General features: G+C 44.3%; 2 pseudogenes; both read right to left on the minus strand.

Moving 5' to 3' along the window:
- Window positions 1–10,001: 10,001 nt before the first annotated feature.
- LOC110292099 (protein FAM220A-like) lies at window positions 10,002–10,805 on the minus strand (annotated as a pseudogene).
- Window positions 10,805–11,069, minus strand: LOC147004307 (small integral membrane protein 10-like protein 3 pseudogene; annotated as a pseudogene).
- Between the last annotated feature and the right edge of the window lie 832 nt (window positions 11,070–11,901).

The raw sequence follows: 11,901 nt of genomic DNA on the forward strand, positions 1-11,901 counted from the left end.
GTCTGCCAGTCAACAAAGTCACTAGCTTTCTTTGCTTGCTAGATGCAGAGTACACCCATGTCTCTGGGTTCCTTTCACTGGGATCTTTGTAAGAGGTTCTCTATGTAAATGTCTTCAAAAATTCAATCAGGCTGAAAGACAGTCAGCCTTTTCTAGACTGTGACCACTAGTCAGATTCCCATGCTCCAGTGGATAGATCTAAACCCAGGCATATATAGACAATGCTAAGTGGATTTAGTGATGTATAAAAGGGGGAGGGGAGAAGGAGGAGGGAGAGACATGAAGTAGAAGAGAGGAAGGAGGAGGGGTAAATAGGTATATAGGGAACGGAGACCATCATATTTTAGTGTGTGTGTGTGTGCGCGCGCACACACACACACATATATAGTGTATATGTGTATATATATACATGTACATATATACACACAATGTATATATTAAAGTTATACCTCATATTAGAGATTCCTTTCCTTTCTGTCTTGCACAGGACTCTGTGTGTATGTGCTATGTGTATATATATATACATATATATATATATATATATACTTCGCAATAACAAAAAAAGAGTATATATATATATACATACTTCTCAATAACAAAAAAAAGAGCCAGGTATGATCATGTGTGCCTATAATCCAAGCATTTGAGAGATGGTGGCAAGAGGATTGTTAGTTCTAGGCCAGTCGGGAATATATGAGATTTTGTTTCAAAAGAAAAAATTCTCATCTAAGAGTGTGAGTGACTTCCAGTAATAGCCCCAACTGATAAAATTTTGTGGCATTCCAAAACCTTGGGGACAAAGGGGAAATCCTGTGAGTGTGGAAGTGGAGTTGGCAGCCCAGCAGAGATGGCGTTGGCAGAGATTGACTTTAGATTTCTCAGTAGCAACAGGGAAGCTAGAAGTTAGTGAGCTGGGTTCTTACAAATATCGAATAAAAAATATTTCAGCCTAGAATTGATTCCCAGTTAGAATGTCAGTTTTGCATGAAATAGACCAAAGGCACCAGTGATCAAGGCTCTCTAAGATTGTGTCATCCAAACATCCATTTCCAGAAAGCCACAGGAAGAGGTGCTCTGTGCAAGAAGATGAACACGGGCTGGTGAGATAGCTCAGTGGGTAAGAGCACCCGACTGTTCTTCCGAAGGTCCAGAGTTCAAATCCCAGCAACCACATGGTGGCTCACAACCACCCGAAATGAGATCTGATGCCCTCTTCTGGTGTGTCTGAAGACAGCTACAGTGTACTTACATATAATAAATAAATAAATCTTTAAAAAAAAAAAAAGAAGATGAACACATTAAAAGGAAGCTATGACCCTGGAGATTGGAGAGCCCTGTGCAAGACAGAAAGGGAGCAATCCTTGGTATGAGGTGTAACTTTAATTTTTCAGACCTTATTTTTAATGATGGTTCTTAAACACTTTTAACCTCCCTTGTAGTCTACCACCTACTAGAGGTAGTGGAAAGGAAAGGATATGGGGAAGTAGACATGTTTAGAAAGTTCTTTGGAGCAACTCCTGTCTGTGTTGTCTGGAGATCAGTTCAGTTCAGAGGTTAGCAGTGGCAGCTCGATCCACTGGCAAACACTTCAGGGATACATCAGCAGTCCAGTTCGGTAGAATCTGGTTAGCAACAATGGTGACTCAACCTAATGGACACAGGCCTCAGCCTGGGCTCGAGTCAGGAGGAGGGACCAACAGGAACACCGGAAGTTCTCTACTGTGCCTCTCTAAAGAGTAGCCAAGACTTGAGACCCACAAATGTTGCACGGCTAGCTGTACCAGCAAGCCAAGCTCTTTCTCGGTCACTCCATGGAGTCCTTTTTATGCCCCGCAAACATCATGTGACCTCCATATGCTTTGCCTCAGCACTCGAGTCCAGTCAGCCCAAGTCCACAGAGTCCCAACCAACGCAGCTCAACTACGCAATGTAAGGTGGGCCAATACATATGTATCATTAGCAAAGAATCTTTCATCAGGTGTCCTTTCACGTGGTTGCTTTAGCAGAACGTCCTCTCTCCTATGTCTGCTTCAGTGAAAAGTTCCTTTGCCAGCCTGCCTTAGCCTTACACCTGAGTCTACTTCAGAAAAACACTCCTTCATGTGTTTGCCCCAGCAAAACAGCATCCAATACAACTGATTCTCCAAAGAACCCTTAAGTTTCCACTTCAGTGAGGGTCTAGAAGTTGGCAGTTGCTTAGTGGCCATTGTGAGTACCCAAAGGCAAGTCAGCAGGCTGCGGGAGACAGTTGCAAAGAAGGGTGACAGAAGTCTTAGTGCAATCATTTTTCCATCTTCTTACAAATGTAGCTTTTAGTAATATTAGGGATTTCAACATTTGTGGGGTTTGTTTATCACTAATCCTCCTTCAGTCCTTCCTGCTCTTGGGGTCCCCTTTGGCACCATCCTATTCTGTCACTAATTGAGAAATTGCCTTACAGTTGGATCTCATGGAGGCATTTCCTTAACTGAAGCTCCTTTCTCTGTGATAACTCCAGCTGTGTCAAGTTGACACAAAACTAGCCAGTACAACATCTGAGGTATTTTGATTAACTTGGAATGAGGGTGAATAGGATGTGTGTGCATGTGTGTCTGTGAGTGTGTGCATGTGCATTCGTGGAAGAATGTGATGTGTGTGAATACATGGGTGTATATGGATATGTGATGTGGGTATGCTTGCACACATGTGAAGTGAATTGACATGTGTGTGAATATGTGAAGAGTGTATGTATGTATGTGTGTGCACTTGTGCAGAGATGTTGGACCTGGGGCAGAGACAATGCAGGCATCGGAGACAATAGGCAAAGCCGAGTGCATAAGTCATGAGATACAGCTATGTGCTCATTACAGGATACATGGTAGGAGAGGCAGAAAGAATCCGCTGCAGATTCAAAGGTATTGTCATCCTGAATCAGGAAATGGGGAGAAGCTATGGTACAACAGGTTGATTATGTCAGATACTTTGCCATAGCAACGGAAAATTAACAAGATTGGGAGCTTCACTTGAAGAACATTTGGCTCCTGTATTGACTATTGACTGCCTCCATGGCTTGGGCATGAGATTTGAAAAAGAAATGACAACATGCCTATTGTTTCTATAATATAAATTATAAGAAAAATGGATAAAATTGGGGCTGGCAGAACCATGCAGCGAAGAACGTGGTAATATTGTATGGGAGTGAATTTTAAGAGTGTGATAAAACGATAGTCAGTTCTGCTGGTCTCAGCATGTGCTGTCTGATTGCTGTTTTTCATTTCACTTCATCTCCAACAGCACCGTATAAACTCATTCTTGTGTGTGTGAAGATGTGGAGGCTAACTTTGGGGTGAGGCTACACAATCATTAAATGGCAGAGCCGGGACTCTTGCTGGAGCAACTGTGCTCCTTACTGCAGGCCCACCCCACCCCAAGGCCTCATTAGGTAGATGATAGAGTGAAGTGGAAGTCAAGTGGGTCTGAGTAACAGCAATGGCAGCCAGCAGCGGTGGGGACACGATGCAAGGGCTAACACAAAAGTCTCACCTGTCAGACAGGTGACAAGTTGATCAAAGGGACAGGGGAGTCATGGTGATACAGACACAGGTGCCACACATATCTTTCCCCTTCTGCTTTTGAAGTTTGTGCTTCTAACATTAAGAATTTCGTATGTTCAATTCATTATGATCTGGCCAAGGCAGGCTACTAACCCTTGAGCTACCACAGAAAGGGGCCGAGTTTCATCTGAGCCACAAAATAAATATCATTTCTTGGATCTCTCTCTTTCTCTACAGGGAGATAGAATACTCAGGCGGCCATGTACTTGCCCCTTTTCTGGGTAGTTTGACTGCCAGACCCCTTGTAAATTGGCAAGTGCATTCTACACAACAGGACTCTACACATCCGTGCCCTAACTGCAAAGCAAGTCATATATCCTTTTTTTCCCACTCAACTTCAAGTGAGTATTGTGCATACCTTACAGCAAATTAAATCAAGCATTTCCTGAGTTGCTTTGCCAGCTTGTCATCACAAGGAATCATAGCCTAGCTGCTAAAACCAGAGAGATTTATCTATTTTCCCTACTATTTTGAAGGCCAGAAGTCTAAGGTCAGAATGGCATCAGGTTTCATTTCCCCTAATGCCTTTCTTCTTGGCTTGTAAATGGCTGTCCTCTCACTGTGTCCCCACATGGTCATTCTGTAGCCGTGCATGATTTCATCCAAACCATCTCTTCAGGTGGATTTCAATCTGCCCCCAAGACCTGACTTCAATGCAATTGACTGTCAGAAGCCTTGGATCCCAATATATTTACTGCAGGGCTAAGGAGTCAAACTCAGCTGCAGCCTAGTCCAGGGTCACATGGGTCAGAACTGAACTCAGCCTGTCCTGAGCTGTTTGTTGAGACGAGGAGTTCCAGTATCCAGGCCATTCACATAATCAGAACAGAGCCAAAAGTGACTTCATGTGGGACACTCAGGGAAGTCCCCTCCCTCTTCCTTATGTGGCCTGTTTCCCAGAGCTAAATAGAGGTTTCAGTCATTTCTTGGCTCTGTCGATGGCCATAAGGACGTCCATGCCTGATATTGAAAGGGCTGGGAACATGGGTGGCTGGAAGCTGAAACTGTTGTTTGCTTAAACTCAGGAGCATGGAGAAGGAGATTTAAATGGTGTGCTTTCAGGGCTGGATTGGAGCTAGAAGGACAAGTTGGAGTCAGCCCCATTGGTTAAAGCAGGAATCCTTGGGAATATGTGTACATTTTCTATAAAGCAAAATGAGAGAAAGGTTTTTATTTTTTGCTATATTTGATTTTAGTATTTTTGTGCATGTATGTGGTATGGTTATGTGCATATGTGCATGTATGTGTGTCCACATATGTATGTGTACATGGGTACATGAGGTTAGAGGTTGACATTAAGTAGCTTCCTTGATCATGTTCCAGTCTTATATCCTGAGATATGGTCTTTCATTTGCATCCAGAGCTCAACACAGATTCAGTTAGCCCAGCAAGACATCTTGTCCCAAAGGTCCCTGGTCTCTGCTTCTAGCATTCTGGGGTAATTGGCAGGCTTTAGTGACCAATAAATGGCTTTTAACATTTTTACATGAATTCTGGGAATCTGAACCCTGATGCTCTGCTTGTGCAGCAGAGCTTTACCCATTGAGTCATTTCTACAGACCTTTTTTGCTACATTTTGAGATACACACACACACACACACTATAGTTGTTGTTGTTTTGTACTTCTAGTGGATCTCTATCTACTTGTGAAATAGTCCAGTGTTTGAGTGAAAAAGTATATGGTGGTTCAGTTTAGTCATCAAATTGACCCAAGCTAGAATCACTTGGTAAGACAGTTTCAGTGGGCATGCTTGTGGGAGATTGTCATAATTCAGTTGATTGATGTGTGAGGACACAGTCCCCTGTGGGTAACACTATTCCCTAGGCAGGTCCTGAACTGTATGAGTGGAGAACTGAAGCTGCACATACACAATAAAGGAGATGATCATGCATGTATTTATTGCTCTCTGCTCTTGTCTATAGATGTGACATGACTAGTTGTCTTAAGTTTCAGCTATCTTGACTTTCTACAGACAGACACCTGGAGCTACGAGCTAAAATAATCCCACTCTTCTCTAGGTTGCTTTGTGTCAGGATATTTTATCACAGCAACAGACATTAACTCAGAACAGAGTAACTATTTTCAAGAAGAGCATTGTTAAAAGTGAGATTCCATGTTGGTGAGCTACTACTCATTATTAGCCAGTGACATCGAGTATAGAATCACCTCTCAAAAATCCAGTTTCATGTCTGTCTAGAAATGAGTGATATATATAAAACCAACATATATTTTTGTCTCGCCCAAATGATCCTGTTGGCTAATATCCTTTTGGTGTTTGACATCAAGTGGTAGCATAGGTTTTGCACCTAGAAAGAAGAGCTCCTGCACTCCCCATTCACAGACATACTAAGTTCATCTTTACAGACAGCAGAGTTCTTAGTGTAGAGAGAACACACAGAGGAGCATAGCTACTTCTTTCCCTTTTGTTCAGAGCAGCCCTGGGACAAGTCTTGGTGTAATTATCAAGAGCCTTTTTCATTTTATAAATTACCCCCGCTTAGGTAATAAGATGTGTGTCCATCTTAACCCCCATAGATAGTGAGTGTATCAACAGTGAGTAGGTGAGTGATTTCCTAGCCTCGTCCACCTTGAGGCCACAAAGAGAAACATCTCTGCTGCAGCATTCCATATCACACTCTCCAGCAGAAATCTGGCGAGCGGTGCATGAAATCAGCAGCAGAGGTAAAGATTCTGCTTTCCTAATATAGAAGTAAAATGACTCCCCATCTCTACCAGGTCTCCCAACCATTAACTGTCTCCATTTTCTTCTTTTAAAAAGTGAGGATAGAGATCAGGACTAATAGAGTCTTCAACTCAGTGAGGTTCTGGGGAGGGAGAAGCTGTGTGAATAGAAACAGACACCTTGTGGGTCTGCACTTTTGGGTGAAATACTCTGATTATATGAAGTTCACGTTAACCCACTGGTGAGAGCTATAACAGTTATGGAATTAACATTGGTTCTACTTGATAAAGAATTTGAGTTGTCAAAACCAGGATTAATATTTCAGTTGTTAGCTTGTTAGGGCTGTCCTTTGGCCCTCATGTCAGAATGCCTTGAGATCATGGGATGAAAAGTCAAAGATGTAAAATAAACAAATGCTTGCCCCTCCTAGACTTGGTAGAGCAAAGACACATTGATAGCAGTTCTCTGTGCCCTGTTTCTGTCAAATCCACAAAGTGTGGGACAACCACTAGAGTTGGCATTAGCAGGAACCACCAGGCCCCGTCTCTGTGGGTTGCAAAAGCTTCCAAAAGCTGTTGCAGGTATCTACTTAACACCTGTGAGTCCAGACAAAAGGAAGTTTATAGGGAAGGAGCACATTCCTGAGGGAATGGACGAAGCTAATTAAGAGGGGAACCAGGAGCCTGTTGGGATTTCATTTCCTTAAGAGCCCACACAATTAATTATAGCCTGCTTTACCAGACTTTGCAGATGTCATGTTGTGGTTCTACACTCATTGCAAGTCCCCTCCTAAAGTCAGCTCACTGCCTTTGGGAACACCTGCTGGGATGATGTGAACAGGGGCCTCTCATTTGCAGCCTGGAATCTGACCACCGGGAAATACAGACAGTGCGATAGGCTGACGTAGAGAATTCCATGATTGGCATCTGTGCGCAAGGTAACGAAGGTTGGTGGGAACACAGCCCAGAACTGAGGGCGGCATTTCATGATGTCAGGAAATGAACAGCTAAGTGAAGAGCGTAGAAATCCCACACAAGGGTGTCTGTATGTCACAGGAGCCATAAGCTGGCATCCAGGAGTCTCACTGGGGTGGAGGGCCTGAGAAGAGATGTACATAGGATCGCTGAGATCATGAGAATTAAGATGAGGACTAGAACTCCTGCCCTGTATGCCCTTGATAGCAGCAGCCTTGGGCCAAAGTCTATGGACTGGCATTAAGAGAAGCACCCTAGGCTAGGATGGAGAGAAAGGCAAGGCTCAGATGAATACAAGTAGGTAAAACAGGACACAGACTGAGGTCTCCAGCTCAAAAGGTGCTGTGACCCACCTCTGGGTGTTAACGCTTTCCTTAAAAACCCGATTACTTCCTGAATGAAGAGGTAAATCCAGGGCGTTGTGAATTTAGAGGCTTTAAGCTCACAAAAGGGCTGTACTTAGGTTTTCACCTTGGTGGAACTTGATTAAGGAAAGGGATTTTTCCTTCTGTGGTCTGAGGTTGTTTCATGTGTTGATGACTGTCACATCAGGAAGACCCACCTTTGTCTTTTTTTTTTTTTTTTTGATAATGAGCATAGTTGGGCTAATAGTTCTAAGGAAAGGGAATTTACAGCAAGGGCTCTGAGCTTTGTATAGAGACATTAATCCCTTTGCCACTTCCTAGAACTTTATCAGCTAAGTGAAGCTACTGACAATTAGATGTGAATGAGACTTTATACACTTAAGTCCTCATTTTAAAGACCAGATAAGTTTTGACTAGACCTGTTGGGGCCCGGAGAGGTGCCTGGAGCTCCTCCAATCGCTGGAGCCTGGGGTCTGCTTTTCCTGCCTTACTGGCTCTAATCTCTCAGAAGCTGTCCTTTGGCAAATCATTAGCAAGCTGTAGCTTTTCTTGACAAGTCCCTACCTGGGAGTTCTTTTCATAACAATGTAAATCTCCTTAAAACCCTAAGGATGAACCCCCGAGGTGAGCAGCTTAGAAACAGATAACCCCTCCATCCACTGAGATATAGGCTGCACAAGTGACGTTGTCATAATAAAATTAATATCAAAACACAGAGGAATTAAAGGGCAATGAAAATGTCTTGTATTTATAAAGTAAAAAACTTGGTCTAAAAATAGCATCATCAGAGGGCAGATTTATAACAAGTTGGCTTAATGACTTTAAATCACTTCATTTTTAAATTATAGGATCAAGCAATACTTTAGTAACATAGAATCGTGATTCCAATGAGCTCAGTAGAAAAAAATACCCAGCTCTTTGTAGATGAAGAAGGACTGGAAGAATATAGAAAATGAAAGTAACAATTATTAGGCAAGCAGAGGTGTAGATAAAAACCAGAAGTGAGCTGGCATTCTCAAAGTCACTTCCCCTAAGCTATGGGGACAGTGAGACCTACTAGAACAATCCCCGGCCAGTCCACCTCAGATTACATCTTTTGTTGTAAGGATTAAGTGCAGAGGAAACTTCCTTATCGCACCAACTGAAACCCACCTGACAGGGCCTTAGGCTCTTATCTGGAACACTGATTTCTAGTCAGTAGGTAGCTTAGTTTTCAGCTTGGTGCCTCAAATCTAGTGTGGGAATTAGTCTAAAGCAACGACCTTCTGTAGTTCTTCTTCAGCTGTCCTGCAAAGGTAGATGCATGGCATTATCTTCTTGTCTAGAGAATACTATGAGCTGTGTGTCCTTATGGGCCATCGTAGGCTCATCACTTGTAATAAATCACTCACGTGGGGTTTTGATCACCTTGGAGGCCAGGCATGTATGGGATTGGGAATATATGAGACATATCTGTGCCTTCCTCTAATTATTGCTCTGGATCTAAAACTATTCTCTGAAAAAGCATTTTGTTTTGTTTTTAATGCTAAAGAACAGATTTTATTATTTTCCCAAAACAGTAAAATAGCCCAATGGCATAGTAATTTAGGACACAATATAAATGACATATACAGTCAGGTCCCCCAACTCTCCCATGGCTGTTTTTAACTCTGTCTTGGGTAGGGAGGCTTTAAAATGTCCACTCTTTAAATGACCTTTATTAAAGTTACCAAACCACAAAGGGAAAGTCACTTTGGAAAAATGTCTTAATGTAAAACAAATCACAAGTCCTGAGCCTATGTAAAGGAAAATGCTTCATTGCTTCATGTGCCATCTATGTTCTGCCGGCAGGAAAGCCTCAAACTCTTCTGTAATTTAAAATTATTCTAAATTAATATTGCAACTTCTCCAAAGTGCCTCCATTAAAAACTGCAACTCAGGTGGAAGGAGGGGGACATGTGAGAAGGGACCTCTGGTTGCAGGTCACCGAGTCAGTACAGTGCAGAAATGGCAAGCAAGACTCTTCATGACCGAAGCAAGGCTTACAAGGAGTGGAGGGCATAGCCTACAGGCCTCTACTTCCATCAGATGGCCAGAGGTGAGCTGAGGCTGGCGGCATCCAGATGCTAGTCCTTAAGGATGGGTCTCCATGATTTAGAACTCTGTGATAAAGGTTCCTGTCTGATCTTATACGGAGCAGATCAATCATTTTCCCGGGGGGAGGGGGTTTCCCAGTTCTGAGTGTCTTTCCGAAACGATTGAAAATATGCTCGAAAACATCCGTCTGCGTCAACCACCGAGGTGCGTCTGGTTCACAGGAAACAACAGGAGCTTAACGGCTGCAGCATACGCCAGACTTAATGCAAAAGAAACGGTAAGACAACCTTTAAAATTAATCTGCTATTTTTATTGCTCTGCTTGAGCCTTAACTATGGCATCAGAGACTTGCTAATCTGGAAGACTGCAGAGCCAGTGACCCCATGACTAACTGCAGACCATCTGAAGTACTGGAGAGTTTTCTCATCTACTGTTTCCTCTGAAAGCACGGGATTGAAACGGTCAAGGGACACACATCTCAGCTCGTCTTCTGGGAGAACTTTATAATAGGGGTAAGCATACGGCAGATGGCACAGCTCAGAGTATCGGTGAGACAGTTCTGACCAGGTGCCTAGCCCCTTGGGGACAGCACTTAGGGGTTCACTTCTTAGGAATCCCACTTCCCTCAGTTTTGGATGGCCTGGCCGTCCTGACACCCAGGACTCTCCTTTGATGTACTGTCCACGGTTGTCTGTGGCTCTGGGCTCTCTTCCTGGCCAGTCACTTCCTAGTGCATCCCCGATGCCACGGGACATCCCGGCTAGTTGTTCTTCTGAAGGAACGGGGTACAGAGCCACAAGCCTTGCCTAGGGAGGCTGCTGGAGCTAAACTTCTCCTCATTGATCCCTTCAGAGACTGAAGCACTTTGAAGTCACCATGGCGCAGGAGGCTGGCCTTGCTCTGACCATGCTTCATTTCTGAGGCTGCTGCCTCCATGGCCCTTGACTTTCCATGGCTATCTGCTACAGGCTGGTCTGTCCAAGAAGGCACAATTGATGGACTGGGGTTCCTCTTCTGACTTCTTTTCTTAAGGCCACATGCTAGTTTGTCCGGGTCACCTCCTTGTGACTGCTTGGCCAGGCTGACACCCAGGGTCCCTCTCCCAGCCTTCATGCTCTGTGCCCTCTGATGCAGTGAGTCGGGGTGAGTCCTATCAGTCAAGGATGGCCTTCAGTGGATCTCAATGTGAACCTGCAGGCGCACGTTGAGCATCATGGAAGCCACGATGTAGAGGTAGGGAAAGTTGATGCGCAGCCGCCAAGCTAAGTCAAAGAAGATGAGCAGCATGCGGGTCAGCCCCTTGCAGAAGACCCCATAGGAGCGGGCGGCGGCCGAGCGCTACAGCCGGACAGCCAGACCCGACAGAGCCGTCGCCATATAGAGATCCGCGGTGCCCCCACTGCCCACCCACCCACCCTCCCTCTCCTTGCCCCGTCGCGCCTCCTCCCCAGCGCTTAGGGATCTCAGGGAGCTGGGGGGGGGGGGGGGGGCGGGGAAGAGACCATGGTGAGGCCGGCTGGAGGGAGGGTCGCGGGGGAGCCAATTCTGCGCATCACTCTCCGGAGGTGACTCTGCCAGCTACCACCTGGATTCCTGAAAAAGCATTTTTAATTATTTCTTTTACTTTTGAGATTATGATAGAATTTCACAACTTCCCCCTTCTGAAAGATTTCCTCCTTCCAAACCTTTCCTTAGTTCTTGATGTCTTTCAAATTCATGGGCAAAATTTATTTTGTCTTAATCACACACACACACACACACACACACACACACACACACACACACACACACGCACGCGCGCACGCACACACGCACGCGCACACACACACACATTTATGTTCATACATATTCCTGAATATAACCTGCTTATCTGTATAATGTTACTTTTGTGTATGTTTTCGGAACTGACCATTTGGAATTGGATAACCAGTCAGTTGTGTTCTTCCCTCGAGTTAGACTATTTCTCCTGCACCCATTATTCCTTAGTTGCCTGTAGTTTCTTATGAATGGTTGGGCCTACATGGTCTTCCCTATCCACTTTCCGCATGTTTATAGTTTTGTCTTTGTTTAGCTCATGTTTATGTACGTAGACTTGTTGGTGAGCCTTTATAGGCGTCACATGCAACAGAAATGGAAAAAAAGGAGCTTGAAACAATTCCATGAGGTCAGGAATGATACAGCGACGTCCCACTCCCCTTCTTTTCAATGT

Source organism: Mus caroli, unplaced genomic scaffold (assembly GCF_978045245.1).
Source record: "Mus caroli unplaced genomic scaffold, Mus_caroli_1 scaffold_6, whole genome shotgun sequence".
Lineage (NCBI taxonomy): Eukaryota > Metazoa > Chordata > Mammalia > Rodentia > Muridae > Mus > Mus caroli.